This window comes from Crotalus tigris, unplaced genomic scaffold (genome assembly GCF_016545835.1).
Source record: "Crotalus tigris isolate CLP2741 ecotype Arizona unplaced genomic scaffold, ASM1654583v1 scf7180000017567.3851432, whole genome shotgun sequence".
NCBI lineage: Eukaryota > Metazoa > Chordata > Lepidosauria > Squamata > Viperidae > Crotalus > Crotalus tigris.
Window position 1 is genome coordinate 2,833,609 of NW_024096477.1, and position 20,138 is coordinate 2,853,746.

A 20,138-nucleotide genomic window follows, 5' to 3' on the forward strand; every position below is an offset into this window, starting at 1 on the left:
CCAGAATGGTTTGATGGTGGCCTGATGATGCCATGGCTTGAAGGACCGCCTGCGAGATCATTGCTTGTAGCTGGTCTGTAAAGGATGGCTCTAGCGGAGGCCATAACCCCACAGCTGTCGGTGTAAATGACGCTGGTGGTGCCGTAAATGGGCCTGGAGCGTCGAGGTCCTCCCCAAACAGGGGTGATCCTCCCTGACCAAAGGTCTGAAGTGAGACCTGCTGTTGTCCTCGCTCTGGTGACCAGGTTCCCGATGAAGACAGCTGTTGCGTTCCTGTCCCTGGGCCTGCTGGTGCGAGGAGCGGAGATGTGCGTTCTTGCCCAGCTGACAAATGTTGTGCCTGGGAAAATTGCTTCTTCAGGGCTCTATGTGTGCGTTCAGCCTTCCTGCCGTATTTCGATTTTACTTTGGCCTTCCCCTTGGGCGCATCTGGAGCCGAGGTAGCTTGCTTGGGTTGAGCATCCATACCAGTGTTGTCTGCCATGTTGATCGAGAGGCGCCCCAGATGTGAGTCTGGAACTAACTCACTCTGCAAGAGACGTCAGGAGGCCCCTGGGGGAGGGATTGACTTCGTGTAGAACGTGAGCCGGTCCACTGGCTAAACCGGTCTCACGTTGGGCGCAGCGAGGCGCTCATCACCAGGCCAATAGAAAAACAGAATGCAAGCCCTGAGGCTTAAACGTGATGAATCACACGCGTCTCACAATAGTAGCAATGGTCAGGTCCAGTGGCCAACCACTAGATGCAGAGAGGCAGATACTAATGCGATGTAAGACGAGCAAGGCCTGAGTTTGCTTAGCAGCACTTCAGTGGGAGCACCAAACTTGTTGTGACTGTGATGTCTCCTGAAGTTGGAATAAGACCTCCAGGCAAAACCTAAACTTAAGACTAGAGTGAATCCACAGCAATTATATCTATGGGAATCCTAGAATAAATGTATATTTAGCTCTCTATAATCTATATAAGTAGAAGTGAAAGTAAAATAAATTAAGCCCCCAAAATGGCGACCGCGGCTGGTGAACCAGCTGGAAGCTTCCTTACCCAGCTTCCCAAGATAGTGGGCGCCCTGGGAAGGAAGGGTGGGGTGGGTAGGGAGACCTGACCAATAAGGCTTGGCAATCCGGATGAAGAACTCCTTTGATCCTCCCGGATTCAAGAATTGGGGGGGGAGGGGAATTAATGATTCGTGGTCAACAGCTGATTGGACTTGACAGTGCAGGCCACGCTGTGAGGCCTGCTTCGTTCCGAAAAGCAGTTGGGGCAAAAAGTGGAAAAAAAGCGGTTTTACTAGTTTCTGCAGCACTAGCAATCCCCTCAGTTCCGTCAATCAGCCTTCCAAAATCTTTGTGTAAAATATCAAGGCTGAACGGGCCCCAAAATGGCGGCTGCGAGCTGGGGAATGCCGACCAAGCCCGGTCCTAACTATAAAGCCATGTGGCCTCAAAATGGCGTCCGCAGGGGAAAACCAGTAATTCCTAAGGGGAAAAACGGTTCCGCTGAATCTGGGGATAAAAAGTTTTTTTTTGCCCTTGTCACAGCAGATATCTGAGAACGAGCTCAGCCCCGCAATTTGGGAACAAAAGCAGCCACCCCCCCCTTAGGGATGAAAGGAATAGTACGTTCCTCCCCTGTGAAAGAAAGGGAATAGGGCTTAAAATTCCTTATGAGAGGAATAATCAGAGGCTAGAAACCTCTACTTTATCAAACTAAGGAATCCACCAAGGGTTTTAAACTAATTCAGTCTAACCTGCAATCCAATCAACCTGAGAGTCAAGATATCACGTCCTCATGGGCGAAAGACTAAGATGAAACTGGGAGGTCCCAGGCAAAGAGGGGCGTGACAACTTGACAACTTAGTCTGATTGGGCAGGAGGACTGAAATAACCCATTGGTGGATTCTTCAGTCATCATGCTGGAGAAGAACAGGTTCATCCTGTATGGAATCCCCCTTCCAATTAATGACAAATCAATGATTGGGTTCTATGGATTATAATGGGAAAGTGTGATTTTGAACCATAATTTCAGCCCTACATTTAGCACAGTTTATACAATAAGCTAAAACGAAGCCAACCACATTATGGTTTAGTTCAATGTATGAATTCCAGCCACTGTAAAGAAACATGGGAGAGCATTTGGGTATAGTATCTGCTTCCTAGGGGTCACATTGATATCTACCTCCTCCATGGATGGCCCCCATCCTATAGTCCCTATCATCCCCATTTATCTTTATCTTGTTTTCTAAGCAAGTAAACAGACTTTACAAAACCATGCATGTTCTAAGGATGTGTGTGGAACAGAGAGATTCTGCAGAGATGGTCCGAGAGAAAAAAACATAATACTGAAAACTGAAACTTTGAAGTCTGTCAGCTTCCCATTTTATTTTGTTTCATTAATCCATTGCAAAAAAAATGAAACACTTCGATGGGATTAGAAGATTGGCTGGCCCAAATGTTTCAGGTTGCTTGTCCATGTTTACAGGGATGTGTATGAAATATGGAAATCTTATTCTTCAGCCTCACTGTGGGTGTCTGATGTTAAGAGAATAAATATCAGTGGCTTCTTAGCAGTCAAGCTAAAGTGTTATTCATAACTTTTTCAGGAGCATAAAATTGCACCAAGATATGGTAAAACCTGCTGTTCCACTGGCAATCCCTGTACCAGCAGAGGCACAATGCTGCCATCCTTATTTATGGTGTACAGGATGCTTTAAGGATAAGTATACATGCATAGTATCTCTAGCTGTTTCCCCTCCCTTTTACCAAATGTCCCCAAACAGCAGGAAAACAATTGACTAGTCACATAATAGGATTGAGATAGTAGGATGGAGTCGGAGAAGAGTCCAGTTCTGATGATTGCTAGATGACTGGATTTAACTCGTGTCAAAAATTGCTCTGGTTATGCGTGTCTTGCCCATGTCTGTTTAGAAGGAGTCTCAGTTGAAACAGCACACTTCTAGAATAAGTACCCAACCCACATCCAAGAGCAATCTGGCAGATGTAGCTGACAGGCATAGAAAGAGGTATGTGAAGCAGTAGGAAAAGAGAACTCTCATTTCCTTACTACACTGTGTAGTTGTCCATCTTGCTCCCGCTAATCAACTGTTATTGAGACTGATCCAAATCTCTGAACTTGGGGAGCTGGGGGGGGGGAGAGAAGTGCCAGCTTTGAAAGAACCAAACTCTTAAGTGCCCAAGCATATCTGAAAGACAATATGCAAGGAAGGAAAGGAACATACCTTCACCAACCTAAAATGGCCAATAAATGTTGATTGACTGTGGCATTGACTTGAATGGCCAGTGAAATATAACAGAATGCCATAAAGTATTGCTTTAAGACCAGAACAATAAAGAACAACTTTTAAACTACATCAGGTATGGGTTGAAGAGGAGATGAAGATAGTATTTTGAAGTCATGACATTAAAAAGAGTGTGGGTATAAATAGAGAAAGGCCTCCAATCCTGCCTGTTTGGCCCCGACATAGTAGATCAGTGTTTTTCAACCTTGGCAACTTTTAAGATGTATGGACTTCAACTCCCAGAATTCCCCAGGAGTTGAAGGGTGTATCTAATTTGGTGAGGAGAAGGACTAGGGGTGACATGATAGCAGTGTTCCAATATCTCAGGGGTTGCCACAAAGAAGAGAGAGTCAAGCTATTCTCCAAAGCACCTGAAGGCAGAACAAGAAGCAATGGATGGAAACTAATCAAAGAGAGAAGCAACACCTAGAACTAAGGAGAAATTTCCTGACAGTTAGAACAATTAACCAGTGGAACAACCTGCCTCCAGAAGTTGTGAATGCTCCAATACTGGAAGTTTTTAAGAAGAGACTGGACAGCCATTTGTTTGAAATGGTATAGGGTTTCCTGCCTGAGGAGATAGATGGTTGGACTAGAAGACCTCCAATTCTATCATCATCATCATCATCATCTTAAAAGTTGTCAAGGTTGCAGTAGATCAGTCTGAGTAATTCAGAGCTATGCCTAGTTGAAGATTTGTGTTATTGGTTGCCTTAAGTTCCACAATTGAGAAAACTCCTTATGGCTGGCATTGCTACAGGCATTTTAGAACCCATTATTTTATTAGTGCTTTCCTCAAAGAGAACTTGGAGCTACGTAATCCAACTTTTCTTACATATGTAATGCTGTGTATTTTCTTTGTAACGTATTATTGTTCATTTGTTTTCCATGCATCATCTTAGCAAGGCTTTGCATTAGTATGTGGTTTATGAATGCCTTACATAACGAACTAATAAACATACCCTCTATTAGTCAGCATTGCAGATTTCATTAGCTCAGCAATCTAAGAAGACATTTTAAAACAAGCACTGTCAAATCAGTTGCTGCTATTTATTTGCTAAATTTATACCCCAGCTTTATTTTGTAAATTTAAGGGGGTGTACACAATGTCGCCTTCTCCTGTTGTCACACAAAAGCGACAGGTGAGGTTGTTGCATTGAAACAGAATGACCCAAAGTCACCCAGCTACCATCTGTTATGTAGAACAGGGCTCTCCAAACTTGGCAACTTCAAGTCTTGTGGACTTCAATTCCCAGAATTCCTCAGCCAGTCTGGCTGAGGAATTCTGGGAATTGAAGTCCACAAGACTTGAAGTTGCCAAGTTTGGAGAGCCCTGATGTAGGACAACTGGAACTCGATTATTTACCTCTGTATCTAAGGAATTCCAGAAAAATTTGGGAAGAGCTGCACTATGTCCCAACATATAAGGTGACCTACTAGCACTCTCACTCTGTCTCCTTGTGCTACTGGGAGTGAAGAGTTAATGATAAAGAAACAGAGTTTCTAGATGAGAAAAGCTTTCCTTTTCTGCAATCTATTTCCCCCCTTTTTCTGAAGATATCAAACAGGGAGAGATTATGAGAGGAGAATCTTGTGCTGTAACTTAATGGCTAAGCTTGGTTTCCTAAGACGAACTAAAGGAGACAGGGAAAGAAAAAGACATCTCAGGTAGAGGTGTCACCTTTCTCTGCCTGGCATTTTCCAGTTTTGCTTTTTCTTCTTCCTGGTATAACTTCTATCCCAGCATCCCCAGGAACAGCTTAAGAGGCAAAAGAAAACTAAACCTACCAAATTTCCATCATTCTCTACCTTTGATTTTTTTTTTAAAAAAGGCTGAATAGAATTTGGCAACTGATTTACTGAGGACAATCCTCTGTTTCAAGACCAGTCAGTGGATAGTCCTCAATCTGAAGACTTCCTCTGTCTAGAAGGTTCTCCAAATCTATTTGGAAGATAGAAGAACCTTAACAAGAGGAGAGCAGGGCCCTTCAGTTACCCATTATCAATGAGGCACATCATTAGCAGGACATAGTCTTCTGCACTTATGCTAAGGAATGTTGTACAGCACTTTGACTTTCTGTTTAATTCGTAGTAATCATTTCTACAATTAAGTCATTGGGATCAACACAAGTACATTTTATGCAAATGTATTCAATTTTCACTCTTTTGGCAATGTCACCTAATTGATCACTCTGAGTTATGGTGTGGGGAACTGAACTAACGTTTCTTATGTGGTTCATCAATTGCTATCTCTGCTTCCAGGTTCAATCAGAAAAGGTCCTAGCATCAGGAGGCACATGGACATTTAAATGCAGGTAGCCAAAATCAATAATTGTGAGAGTCTGAACTTAAGGCCTTCTCTCCCATAGGTGAATTTATGGATTCTCTCCATTTTCTTTCAGAATACCACTACTTTACTCAGGCATATCACAGAAATAGCAACCTCACTTTTCTGAATGCTAATCCTTTCTGAAACCATCCAGTGATGAACAAAATAGTAATACCTTCAGGGGAACTCAAAGACTTGCCAGAGTTTAACACCCACTCCTAAATCAGGAACATTTCAGAGAACACAAAGACGGTTAAGTATATTCAGTGGTTCCAAAATATTGTTTTATGCTCGGGAGGGGGGAGGGAGAGAGAGAGAAGACAAAGAAACTGGAATGAGTGAACATTTGAGCAGGGATATTTTTTCTTCAATTACTATTTGGAAGGGTTTGGACCAGGTCTAGATAATATTTGGTTTGGGGCTCCTTTCCAGATGTTCTCTGTGATCACCAGAAAAAAAATAAAGGAACAAGGAGAAAGCCTAACTCCATAGTGAACAGCTGTATTTACAGGACACAAGGAACCATCATTTAGCAGAGTGCATGAATCCAAGCAGTGTGGTTTGTTCATGTTCAGAGTATCCTACAAACTGCAAATATTTTGGGTACCACGTGAACATAGCCTAACACAGTGATGGCGAACCTTTTAGAGCAGTGGTTCTCAACCTGTGGGTCGGGACCCCATTTGGGGTCAAACGACCATTTCACGGGGGTCGCCAAACAACGCAGTCCGCCATTTTTTTCCCCTTTTCCTTAGCTGTGCTACTCCCTTTTATTCTATTGGCTTTTGAAAGCCAATAGAATAGACTCTCTTGAATAGAGTCTAATTCTATTGGCTTTCAAAAGCCAATAGGAATTGTCCAGGCTGTCTCTGCCCTGCTGAGCCCGCCAAAAGTCCCATTCTGCAAACAGTGCTGCACCAGTTGAGTAGTCCTCGACTTACGACCGGTTGGGGGTCGCGGCATTAAAAAGGTTGAGAACCACTGTTTTAGAGACTGAGTGCCCAAACTGCAACCCAAAACCCACTTATGCATCGTCGAGTGCTGGGTGGGTATGGCCCATTGGGTGGGCGTGGCTTCAGTGGTAACAGCAGATTGGGTGAGACTAAAAAGTTTAATCAATCAATTACAACTTTGCAAGGTCTTTTTTTTTCCCACGAGAAGTTGAAATTGACTGATTGAACCTTTTTTTTTTTTTGCATACTGTGGCGGAGGCCTAAAGTGAAAAGGTTTTATAAAACCCAATGGAAGGCCTAGGACTGAGGCCACTGCACGGGTGCCCACAGAGAGGGCTCTGAGTGCTGCCTCTGGCACCCGTGCCATAGGTTCGTCACCACTGGCCTAACAGGATGAATGTAAGTGTGTAAGAGCCTATGTCAGTTCTATGAATTTGAGTAGAAGTTGTGTTCAGGAATAGCACATTGAATTGGTTGTCTGCATGCTTCCATGTGATTTCAAGCCAGTGTACTGCAGTTATAGTAGGGAGCCCTCCTCCCAACACACTTGTCCTGACACAATTTAATAGTGGGATCAAAAAACACCCCCATACAGTTCTGTAAACTAGATTTATTAGTATAACCCAAAGAAGTCCTTTGACTCTTGTTGAATACAGCACTCTGGCAAATGTTCATTTTAAAATTGTTTTGCAAAGCAAATGTGCTTCCCTGCAGTAAGCAATGCTACCATATGCTATCTGTTGTAGTATCACCAATACATATTCACTGGAAATTCTGTTTTACTTACCAATTCTGGTCATCCATTTAGCAATCTTTTGAGTTCTTTAAGACCTAATATTCCACTAGTCTGGGACAATGGATGCAAACCACCTGTCCCACAAATAGTAGAACCCTTTTCATCCCTAGAATAGACTAAAATTCAACAGAGCCTCTGTGTAAGAGAAAAGAATGAATTCCTATTTTAGATTATTCACCCCCCCCTCCTCCTCATGGACCATTATCATACTTATCATGCTCTGGAGTTGCCCCCAAATCCTGCAAATCCTGTGCCCCCATTTCCCTTCTCATGACCTCCATGTGTGACAAATTTGGATTCAAACCAATAAGAAACTTACTAAAAGTATTAACTTGGGTACCTGAGCTGAACCAAAATTAAATACTTTTAAATCAAACTATTATATTAAAGAATAAACAGCCTGTCCTTAAGGCTACATTCTAAAAATGCTTACTTGGGAGCAAGTTCAGCAGCTATCTGTGGAACTTACTTATGAGCATCCAAAAAGATCAGACAGGAGGAAGTAATCAAAAAATGAAGTTAAGGGCACAGTGCATTTGGACATAAGACTCAGAGGTAATTATGTTCAAGACTGAGCTATGCTGGCATGCAAGGCATCCTTGGGCATATGGGTTTTACAAGGGAGCTAAGAAATTAATTACACATGATCCCACATAATGCAGACCAAGATTTTCAATCAGTGTTTGTTGAATATGACAAAATGCTCCCATTGGCACATCTTGCTAAACCCTAATGAATGAGCTCGCTCACTATATACTATGCCCCAACCAACAAAATTATACTTTCAAAAAGTGAATTAATCAGACATCCTGCTCAAAAATTGACATAATGACCATATTGACATATTGAGATACTACTTTGTTTGATTTCCATACCAGGCTTTTATTTTATTTTATTTTTTAAAAGGAAGCAAGTAACATAAGTCTCATACATTACAATAATTAAAATATCCATGTGCAAAACATCTTAGTATTTTCTGCTCTTACTTCTGCCTGCTAAAAAAAAAACAACAGTTAATTCTGGGTGAATAACATCTGAAGTAACATGGAGGAGCCTTACTCCTGTCCATTCGTCTGGATGGCGCAAGTGATGAGAAAGACTCCTGCGAGACGCCCTGAACTTAAGCTTACATATGGGAGCTTGCAAGCCCATTGCTAATTGCGCCGACTTGTTGCTCCATCCACCCCTCGGCTGGAGTTTAGCCACAACAACATGGGGCTTCTTTGCCTTTCTGGTTAATTAGGTGGCGGGGGGCGGGAAGTAAGAGAGATGAATGCGTGGCACCTGGCTGACAATGGATTAAGCCGCTCGAGACAGGGAGCGGGTCAGCCCCGAGATCCCTTCAAAGCAGATACTGCACCGTCTGCATCCCTGACGCTTTATCAGTCGCTAACACCCAACTGCCTCGGCGCAGCAGCAGCAGCAGCAGCGCTTCCTCCTTACAACTGGAAGTCTGTAATGGAGGGGAGCAGCAGTCGCCACCGCCGCCAGATGGTACGTTACCGCCAAGAGCCTTTCTAGTCTGCACACTTCCTCCTTCGTGTCCCCACCATCATTCGAAGGAAGGGAACGGCGAAGTTATTTATTAATACGCGCGACGCTGCAAAGGGGGGCAGAGAAGAGGCTGAAAGTTGTCTCCTGATGCTTTGGCAAAGTGTCGCCCAAGTTGCTAAGTAGTCCGCTTCCTGGCTCAAGACAACTGGGGGGGGGGAGAGACAGAGAGAGAGAATAAGGAGGAGGAAGGAGAAAAGTTTTACTCACTTCTCTTCTTGGAGCAGGAGGAGGAGGAGGAGGAGCCCCTCCCAGCCAAAGAGAAGGAGCGAGAGAGATAGGGATGCTACCGCTCGCAACCAACAAGCGAGCAGCAGCCTGGCTGAGTAACACGTCCCCTGGAGACTAGCAGGAGCAACACGTGATGTGTCTACTTAGGGTGAGAGGGGGAGAGCGGCTGAGAAGTGGGCAGGGGGGCGAGGACGGGGGCGCATTCGAAGCGCAGCTGTAGAGCTGAAGGTCCATAACTTTGTCCATCTTCTTCCTTCGGGGAAGAGGAAGAAGGGAACTTATCGTAGAGTTGATGAACTTTGCACATCCATAGAAACGCCATTTTGAATTTGATTCCTCTCTCTCTCTCTCTCTTCCCCCCCCCCTTCTCCCTCCGGAACAAACTTCGTTTTTCTCTCTTCGCCGTCTCCCTCTCTTTTTCCTTCCACCTATTTTCTCCCCTCCCTCCATTGTTATTATTTTTTTAAAAAAACGAACCCACCACTCGATCGCACCATCGCCAGTCCAGCTTTCCATCATGGCTCGACCCAAGCAGCCCAGTTTGGAGCAAGTCAAACGTAAGTACGCGAGAGCGCAAGGTCAAATTTCTACCTGCGCCTTGGAAAGAAAAGAAAAGGAGGGGAAAAAAAAAGTTGAAGCCGATGGTTTAGAAAGCCCGGCGGAGAATGTATTTGCGGGTTGATGAGACCTGGAGGGAGGGGAGGGAAATCGCATAGGGGGCTTTGACCCTTTTGAGAGTGACAGGACTTTTTTCTTGTTTTAATTTTTGCACCGTAGCTTTTTTACGGGAGGGAGGAGAGAAAAAGTTTAGAAAAAGTTGTCTGGCAGCAGCGTCGGTGATGCTGAAAAGTCCATGCAGCCTTTTCTGCTTTTCCACCCCATCCCCCGCTCGTCCTGGCCTTCCCCCCCCGACTCTCCCCCCCCCTTCTTCCGTGTTGCAAACTGTACCAACCAGCAACACCCGTTGCAGACTGTTGCCTGCAGGACCTGATGCTCATCCATATTAAACCGTCTGAGCTCAGGAATTCATCCAGATCATCTCTCTCGCCTCCCCTCCTACAGCAAAGTTTATTTTTAACCAGCGAAGTTGGAAAGGCCTGCGAGAAGCAGCATCTTTTAACCCAATTGGCCTCGCTCGCGTCAAGCACATCCCTCCTGCTCTTTCGTTCGCTTCCCCCTTTCTCCAGTTGGTGAAGTTTTTATGATTTGTTGACAAAGATGATGGGGAGCGAGATGGCGTTTGGCTCCCCTCTTTTTATGTGGAAGTGGAGTCGTCTTTCTCAAGGTAGAGAAGCGGCTGGAGTGGGGGGGGGAGGTTGGATGGAAAGCGGGGGGGGGAGTAACTCGTTTGGGGCTTTTGCTCTTCCTGGGCATCTGTTGCTGTTAACTTTTCCGCCTTGTTTAGGGCGCTTGCTAGAAGCATCTGTGTTATGTGTGTGTCTTTTTAATTCGTAGTTCGGTACTTCTCGTTCCCTTCACTACCCTCCCCTCCACCCTGGGCGGGGAAGTGGGAGGTAGAAGCTTTTACGGATCATGCCAGCTTCTCTGGCTTTTTCCTTGGCCTTCAGGGAAGGTGCCAGGCCCCATCAAAGAGCCCTTACGCCCAGAAAGATTTTGGGGGAGAGGGAAGAGGAGAATCGCCTCTTTCGTTTGTTTTTTTTTCCACGTATACTGTGTCAACTGGACATCTCTCTCTGGGTACGGATCATAGAAGGAAGCGCACACTCGCATTGTCACGAGTACAGGAAAGCGCCCGAATGTATCCGAAACCAGGAAAACGGGTCGCCTTCTTTTTCTGCGGGCTGTTTACTAAACAAGCGAAGTTAACATCTTAGTGGTCCAGATCTATGGTTCCTTTCTCACCGTCTTTCAAGCCATCGCCCCCCCCCTCCAATTGCTACATCCAAAACGAATTGCAAAACACTCCCCTCTCTCCTTCCCCCTCCCTCTCCCCCCCAGTTCTGTACGTGTTGATGCAGACTAGTCGGGACTCGTCTCTTAGGAAGCTGCGACCTTAAACGTTGCTAAGAAGCGGGGGAAGGCTTTCCTCTCCCACGCCCCTTGTAGATCGGAATATTTCCCCCCTCCCCACTTCTGACTTGACAGACAGGGATACAGTTCCTCCTTTCTTTGAGAGTTTAAGCGAAAGGTCGGTCTGATCCTTCGTTCTCTACGGCACCCTCCCCCCCCCTCCGCCCTTCGCTCCCTCCAAGTGTAAAAGCAAACAAAGTTGAGTCTGCAAATTGCTGCTGGCTGCTTCGGGGCGCTAGATCTAACTTCGCCACCGCCGCCACCGCCGCTGACTTTGCTGCTCCCGGCCCTCAACGAGGGGCGGCCTGGGAGAGGAAAGAGCAGCCGCGGGAAACGTGGTTGCGCTGCTCCCGCTGCTGAGGTTCTCATCAGTTCCTCGTCCGTTTCCAGCAGTTGTGCAACAGGCGAACGCATCTCGTTGCTGGGCAGAGGAGGCGAGTTGGAGATGCTGAAAACTTCGTAGAGGGAGGAGCCGGCGGCTGCGGCTGCTGTAGCGGCAGCCTGTTGATGGTGGAGGTGGATTGAACTTTGTCATGTCCGTTGATAAGTTTGTTCTGGCTCCCCCCTTCCTCGCTTCTGCGCTTGCTCTCTTTCCCACCCCCCTCTTACCTCTGCGTTACACTATCTCTCCCTCTCTGGAGTGCTCTGCAATGCATCCTTGATAGGTTATAAAAGGGGAGGGCAGGCATTTCTCCTGGCTCAGCAGATTTTGCTCTCTGTGGCTCCTTGTTGCTCAGTTAGAAGATAGAATTTGAGGCCAGATCCTGATGAGCAGCTCCTATTCTACGCAACTTCACAATACACAGAACCAGTACCAGGGGACACGCTTTTGGAAGGGGGGAGGACATAAGTTAAAAAACCCACTGGCCTGTCCCAAAGTCTTTTTTTTTTTTTTTTTTGCACTAAGTAGGTCTACCGTCTGGCAAATTTGGTTCACATTCTTATTTGTGCTACTCTATCACTGCTTTGCCTTTTAAACCAGCTGAACTGCAGTGAATGTAGTTGTGTTCATTTTTTGGTGAATGTGAATTGCATCAGTGTGAATATGATAAACAGGGCCAGAATTACTTCCTTTTGATCTGAAAACCAGCAGTCTGGAATCCTTGAAGACATTTTTGGTAACTCATTAAAGTCTTCTGATAGCAGTTGCCCCACCAGTTTTAAAGGCTTTGTCAGTGAGGTGGCCATTAGAATTTTTTTTAGTCATTCTAGAGGAGTTTGGGAAAAGTTAACAGTGGTCCCATTTCCCAGAGAACAGATGTATGAAAGAGAAAGAGGGAGGTACCTAGTGACTCATGATCACACAAGCCATATTTGTTTTATTTTCCTGTTTGAAGGCTTAAGGGTATAGTCTTCTCTTGATGTCTGTATATAAAGCCCATTAGCATTAACGGGTGTTATGTACATCCCTCAGAAAAGACTCTTTTGTGTGTTAGAAACTCAGAAACAGCATGGCTCCATCCTCCAATCAATCAAGTTACCACAACATTTCTTTTCATCCTTTGCTTTAAGATGCACCTAATGGTTTTATTTGTTTTAGTGCAATTGGCCCGAAATTGATGGTTTGTGTTTGTGTCTCAGTTCCAATAGTGTACTTAAGCAGTAAAAATATAGTTTTGCATATCATTTTGCTTAGGAAAATAATGCAGGCCATTTCAATTACTTGCAGTTTCTATGAAATTACATTTTAATGTCTATTTCATTGATTACTATTTTAAAGCAACATTTCAGGATAAGAACATTTTTGATTTTGCTCTCTAAAAATTAAGTAGTTTGAAAAAGTTTAATGCTGTTTAATTCTTATCCAATCTTGAGCAGATGCTTTCATCCTTGCACTGTTACATCACTTATTTTGTCTTTTGAGGGCCAAGAATTCTTTGAAGTAAAACTTTTAGATGCAAAAACCAAAAGTCCTCCTTGCATAGCTAGTGGCTTTGATAAACTTGTTTTGGCCTGGGGCAGAAGGTGTGCTTGAAAACTCCACTTTTTTCAGGAGTTTTATGGGTTTTCATCACTTACTTGATAAGCTTACATTCCAGTAATCCCTTTCCATTATTGAAGTAATATATTGTTTGACTACATTGGGTTTTTTTTTCCCCCTTGTAGTGCAAATTGATTTTTATACTGGCCACAGCTAGTGAAAACTAGGTATTGTTGCTAGATCTCTCAGGTTATACTTATTATCCTTTGTGAAAGTAGGTGGTGTGTAGAAGGTCATAGGATAAGTGTTGCTAAGCAGCTAAACAGATGCTAAAATTAACCCAACTGCATCTATCAGGATTTCACTCTCTTGTTTCTTTTTGTCAATGAAATGCGGTTATCTAACCTTTTAATTAATTGAATTGTGCAATGATACATCTACTCGAAGAGCTAACAAAACATCACCCAACATGCAATATTTTATATTAGAGGGTCATTTGGGAATCGGAATAATAACAGAGTTGGAAGGGACCTTGGAGGTCATCTAGTCCAACCCCCTGCTCAGACAGGAATCCCTATAATACCATTTCAGACAAATGGTTGTCCAGTCTCTTCTTGAAAACATCCAGGGTTGGAGGATTGGAAAATCCTAAATTATTGCAAATAAATGTACAAGAGGGTTTCTTATGCGTAGTGATCGATCCATCTTTGGTTCCTGAAGTGAGATGTTTCATTTGGAAAGCAACCTCAAGAGAAAGTACTACACTAAAAAAGAAACAGATGCCGCGACCCCCAACTGGTCGTAAGTCGAGGACTACTCAACTGGTGCAGCACCGTTTGCAGAATGGGACTTTTGGCGGGCTCAGCAGGGCAGAGACAGCCTGGACAATTCCTATTGGCTTTTGAAAGCCAATAGAATTAGACTCTATTCAAGAGAGTCTATTCTACTGGCTTTCAAAAGCCAATAGAATAAAAGGGAGTAGCACAGCTAAGGAAAAGGGGGAAAAATGGCCGACTGCATTGTTTGGCGGACCCCCCCCCCGTGAAATGGTCGTTCGACCCCAAATGGGGTCCCGACCCACAGGTTGAGAACCACTGCTTTAAACAATGCCTTTATAAAAGTAAAATCTTATTAGGTTCATGAAGCCAAGTTTCTATGTTAGAAGACACCGGTTTTTGTAGCAGGCTGTTGCCTCAAAGTGGGGCCAGAATCCTAGGTGGGTGAGGCAAAATACTGTTTCTGTCTTAACCTTTTATTCTCCACCCCACCCCCAGTAGACTGCTGGTACTGGAAAAAAAATTCCACTTGTGATCTTGCAGAAGATTTCTGAAGGGCTCTGTATGGACCTGCTAGGGAAGGTTACCCACTCCAGCCCCAGAAGAAAGTTAGGACAGAAGTCTTTGGTGAAGCTATCTCCCAAGTATGTCCTAGTTACTAATACTTTCAATGCAAACTGCAACTGAGCATACTTCCATTCAAGTACAATTTTGGAAACTGAAAAGTTTAAGTATGTCTTTGAATGGGAACGTGGTGTTTCCCAATTCCTTTTTTAACAGTTAAAATAATAGATCTTAAAAAAAAAAACTTGATTTTTATTGTTCTGTCATCTGTCCTCCTTGACCCATGTGAGTTGAAGCACAGGTGGAATGTAATATTTCACCCTCAATCAGAGCTCTAAAATGGGATGGGGAAAATAAATCAGGGCACTATAGTAGTATCTTGGGTTCTTCCCATTCTTGCATATGATTTAAATTTTTTTATTGCTTGATTTCTAGCATTCAAACTAAGGAAAAATAAGTTGTTTTTCTTAATTTTTCTACTTTTGCCCAATTAGTTAATAGAATTTTTTACATTGCACCTGATTATTGTAACTTGAATTTTTTACAGATATGAAGTGCTTTTCTGAAGAGCAGTTTGAAGTTTAGAAAGGGTAAGAATTGCTTTATGTTTCTATTCATCTTCTCTGAAAGATCTTTCTAAAAATGAGTATATGGTGGAGAAAACATACAAGAGGGATGGCAAAAAAGGACACCCCCCCAAGAATGGCAAAAGTGAAAATTTGTAAGAAAATCTTATAGGGGGCTGGTAATTCTGAATGAATAGATTGATCATGGTATATGACAAAGTCTGTTATGTATTTTTTTAAAAAAATAACCTCGTTCTTATTGATGTTAACATTATATGTATTGATATTTATTAACATTGCAGTTGCTGGCCATTGTGAGAAGAGACTGCTGGACTAGATGGGCCAGGGGTCCGATCCACCAAGGCACTGCTTATATCTTTTAAGTAGAGCGTTATGTGGGTCTTCAATTGCCTATAGAATTTCATGGGAAGTTGTGGGGTTTCTAGCCCTGATGGCAATGATAAAAACAATGAAAACTAGATTTGAAACAGTAGAAGACATAGCAAAGTAATTGATATTTTCATATGATAACTATGAATGAAAATATCATAGAGACTAGGTTTATGCAGTTTAAACTATTTTTTTTTCTTTCAAATATGGCTTAAATTGAATAAAGAATTGGAGAAAAATGTTTTTTTTTTGTTCCTGTGTTGGTAGCATTTATGTACAGTAGGTATAGCTGAGAAATTGCCAGTGTTGCACATGAACCTAACATGCCCCCCCTTTTTAAACTCCTTGCCTACTTTTACTTCCCCACTCTAGCTATCGCCAACAACAATAACAATAATGTATGGAGTATTTGTGAATTTCTTGCAAAATCGTAACCTGTTAAATGTTCTGCTGGATTGGAAAATGTTATTTGGGAGTAGGCATGAGAGGATTGATAAGAGCTATATCATTAATTTTTACTATGTGGGGCTGAGGATATTTGGAATCTGCTCTCTTGCTATTTAATTTGTCCTGGAAATCAGCTTATCTGAACTAAAGATGATGAACACACTTAGAACTGTAGTATTTGGGGCACCTTTGTGAGGCAATCTATGTAGTTGTACAGAGAACATCCAAGTGTGTTAAAGTTTCATTTTTGAATGAAGGTCATTAAAAATCAACAGAATTATTGGAGTAACTGAGCATGGCTACAAACCCACCCTGTTTCACCTCCTTGTTGGTATTAAAAGGACAGCACTTTAAAGGTAGCAATCCATAAGACAGCAACAGCTGTGGTGTAGAAATAGCTAAACAGAAGCATCCTTGACTTTGTTCTTTATGAATCTTATTGAAGCTGTTCTGATCAAAGTTATAGAGTGTCAAGCTCTCCTGAAATATTATTGAGTTTTGTTAGAGATTGAGGTCCAAGATTTATTACTGTGCTGCAGTGTGCATATGTACACACATATGCAAGGTAGGATATTGTGCAGTTTGGATTTAGTGCAGTGGAAAATGACTAAGCGTAAGCTAACTGAGAAAGGTCAGGCTTGCTGGTTGGGTCACACAGATCTGTGTCTCCTGGCGATGATTCTGGAATTATACCCAATCTCTGTAGCTGCAGAACCTGTGGATTTTGTTCCCTCCAGCAGGATGGAAGTCATTCTAGTACATCTGGTTCAAACTAACCACCTCTCCAGTTTTTCATGCTAACCTGCTTTGCAGTCAGTACCTGAATAGGAGCTGTAGACAAAAGAAGTAGGTGATGGGTGGGGATTGTTTATTCAATGTTATTCAAGTAAGTCATGTTAAGGGAATTGGAGGGCCTCTGAGATAGGGTAGCTAAATAGTTTTAAGAAGGATTCACCTCCAGACCTCCAAAGGGGGTAATACCAACAAGACAGAGGATAGTAATTGAAACCCCCCAGACAAGCATTGTTAGGTTAAGGACACCAAAAAGAGGATTATGGGCTGCTTTGAAGCTGTTTTCTTTCCCTTTGCTTTAGGCCAGGGTCTGTATTGGGTCTCCTGATTGTTAGTTGTATTAGGGTCAGATTTGTAGTTTGCTAATGTAAAATACATCACTTTTAATTCAGCATCATATTTTGCTGTGTCTCAGGTATGCATAGGCAAATCTTAGGAAGTCCTTTGAAAGCATGTGCCTTTTTTTTCATGTTCAGTCATTCACAAATTTATACTCTTTGAGCAGCAAGCTACAGTGGTTTTCTCCAAGTAGATCTTATTCTCCCCAGTTAGCCTGACAATCCAATGAAGTTGTAGTCCAGGACATGTGCAGGTATCAGCTGTGGAATGTCACTTGTAACATCCTTAAAGTTTTTTTAAAAATAATTTTATTAATGTTTATAAGTACAAAGGTAAAATAACTAATACAAACTGAAAGAAAATAAGGACAAAGAAGTATAGGAGGTGAAAAAGAAAATAAGAAAAAATATATAAATTTTATAGTAAATGTTAAAAGGATAACAGAGAAGAAATATTGATGATGTAACCTGAGATATGTACTAAAGATTTTGTTATTGCACTATTGATTTACCCAATCACATTGCTTTCTAAATACTCAAATGTAAAACTGGAAAACCAAAAATATATATATTTGACTCCTTCCTCCCTCCAGCCAAGTATAAAATGTTTCAGTGGTTTAATGTCCTCACTAATATTTCAGTTAAAAAAATCTCTTCTTCCAATATCTCGTCCTTTATCAAAGTGTAAAAATTCATCATTCCGTACTAATCGGCAAAAGTCTAAGAGTTACTAGAAATAGTAACGTAACATTCTTAAAGTTATTTTCAAGATTGTAAAACTTTACCTTTTTATTTTAGAAATTTTGTTTCTCCATCAGGTTTTTATATTAACAGCCCCATTCTGCCAAATGGTCCCTTATTGAGGTCAATCTGAATAAATTTCCATATGGGAGATAACCTCATTATTAGTTTTTGCTAAGCTATGGTAGTTGTACAACTATTTAAAAGGCTATTTCATAAGTAAGTCATATGAAACTAATATTCATATGACTACTAATTTCTTCCTTTGTGTATTATTTCAAGAGTAACTTTTATTAGAAGTTCTCCTTTCCTTTGAGAACATCTTTGTACATACACGGAAGTGAATAGCCCTTGTTAGTGTGAAGAGCTTGACTGAATTCCCATATTCACAACCAAGTTGCTTGATTTTGGCTTAGCATGTAGGGGGGAACCTAAGCATTGTGATTTGTAAACCATTGCTTATGGCAACTTTTTTCTTCACAAATCATGGTTAGTAAAATTGTTGTTTGGTGCTGTGCAGAAACTAGGCCATTATATTCCTTAATTATAATTAGTAAATGAATTCTATAAACGGAGTGAGAACAACATAGCTTAAATAATAAGATTAGTTCAAATTTAAGTTTCTGCAGAGATTTGGAACCTCAGTGCCAATTATAAGCATCAGAGGTTTCCACAGGAAGCGGGTCATAAAAGTCAAGATGGTGGGCACGACCAGGTACTTGGAGCCTTGCCTCTTTTTTCTGACTTTTCCATGTGTTGCTTGCATGTGATTTTATACATTTAAAGAAAAGGTGGGGCTTTGATTTCACAACTGCAGCTGCCATCTTGATTTCTGTCAGCCTTCCCCCTGCGGACCTTCCCCCTGGATGTTCCATGAGAAGCATCATCACTGCTTTTCAGAACTGACAACTGTTCAGTTGGTTTGACAGCTGCATTTGCATGCAGTTCTCCTCCCCCCCACCCCCTTCCTCCTAATAACTTACTTACTATGAAGGATTTTTAACTGCAGTTGCCAGGGTTTGAACCTTGGTGCTTCTGCTATCAGAGCAATGATCTTTTCGATGGCTTGGTTCTCTTGCAGGCTCCCTTACCCACTCTGCAGGCTCTGTGATCACTTCCTTTCCTCTTCTTAGATTTGGGCACTGAGGTGAAGAATAATGATAATGTCCTGGGAGAACACAAAGCATAATATATATATATGTATGTATGTATGTATGTGTGTATGTATGTATGTATATCAAAGCATTATATATATATATATATATATATATATATATATATATATGTATGTATGTATGTATGTATGTATGTATGTATGTATGTATATCAAAGCATTATATATATATGTATGTATGTATGTATGTATGTATGTATATCAATGAGCTTAGATACAAGCAAGAACAATAAACCTCCAGTAGTATGGTATTGTACTTACAGGTAGTCCTCAACTTATGGTCTTTTGTTTACTGACCGTTTGAAACTACAACGGCACTCAAAAAAGTGACTAGTGACTGTTTTTCACACTTATGACCATTGCAGCATCCGCATAGCCACATCATCAAAATTTGGATGTTTGGCAACTGATTCATATTTATGATGGTTGCAGTGTCCCGGGGTCATGTGATCACCTTTTGCGACCTTCTGACAAGCAAAGTCAATGGGGCAGCCAGATTCACTTAACAACTGTGTTCCTAATTGTCAAAAGGATGATTGAGCAGTGTTACTACTGTATTACCTCAGACAGCCTCAGAAGCTTGTCTGTTATATGGGAAAAATTTTGTCTTTCTTTTGCAAACATCTTACAATAATTAATGAGAAATGGAATGGATGATGCCAAGGCCTATACTAATCAGTCTCTGTTTCTGAATTTTGTGTTTTTTATATTTAACCCAATGTATTGGTAAGGTCATACTTTGATGTGCTCCTCTCCCAGATTCCCCCCCCCCCCGCTTTCATAAATGCTTTTCTTCAGCTTTGTTGCTGAAGCTAGAAAAAGCTGGTATGGTATCTTAAGAATGGATTGGCTCCTATACTTGGAAGTATTAGGAGATGAACAAATTTAACTAGCAGCCATTTCAGGAGTCCTTTACTATTATTTTTAATGCACTTAAGTTCAAGGCTGCAAAGAAGAGCTGAACTGCTTGATGAAAAAAGTAAAACAAAAACTTTTTTAAGCTGTAGTATGTAGTTTTCTGGGAATTAATAGGTAAATTGGTTAACAGAGATGTATTTGTCACTCCACAAAGATAATTTGCAAGTTAATGATGCTGAGTTCCCTGTTACAGTACATAGGAAACAGTTTAGAGAATTTGAAGTACATGATATTTTTGTATCCAGGTTTTGTTCTTTTGTTTTGCATCATGCTATATATCTTTGGATTTTTCATACTGTGCATGATTTAATGAAGTTCTCAAAAA

General features: G+C 42.0%; 1 protein-coding gene and 1 long non-coding RNA gene across 18 annotated transcripts in view; one reads left to right on the top strand and one right to left on the bottom strand.

Moving 5' to 3' along the window:
* Positions 1–8,239: 8,239 nt before the first annotated feature.
* Positions 8,240–10,194, bottom strand: LOC120311288. Its single transcript, XR_005557575.1, has 3 exons — positions 10,108–10,194; positions 9,637–9,752; positions 8,240–9,072 (listed from the first exon to the last, which is right to left on the bottom strand). It is a non-coding gene; the product is annotated as an uncharacterized LOC120311288 (long non-coding RNA).
* Positions 8,730–20,138, top strand: part of RREB1 (ras responsive element binding protein 1) — a 166,586-nt gene continuing 155,177 nt past the window's right edge. For 3 of the 17 annotated variants that reach the window (XM_039350576.1, XM_039350529.1, XM_039350593.1), the window contains exons 1-2: positions 10,219–10,440; positions 14,995–15,037. The gene's annotated coding sequence lies outside the window, so the exon portion shown is untranslated. The other 14 variants (XM_039350459.1, XM_039350548.1, XM_039350500.1 and 11 more) reach the window with 11 other exon arrangements.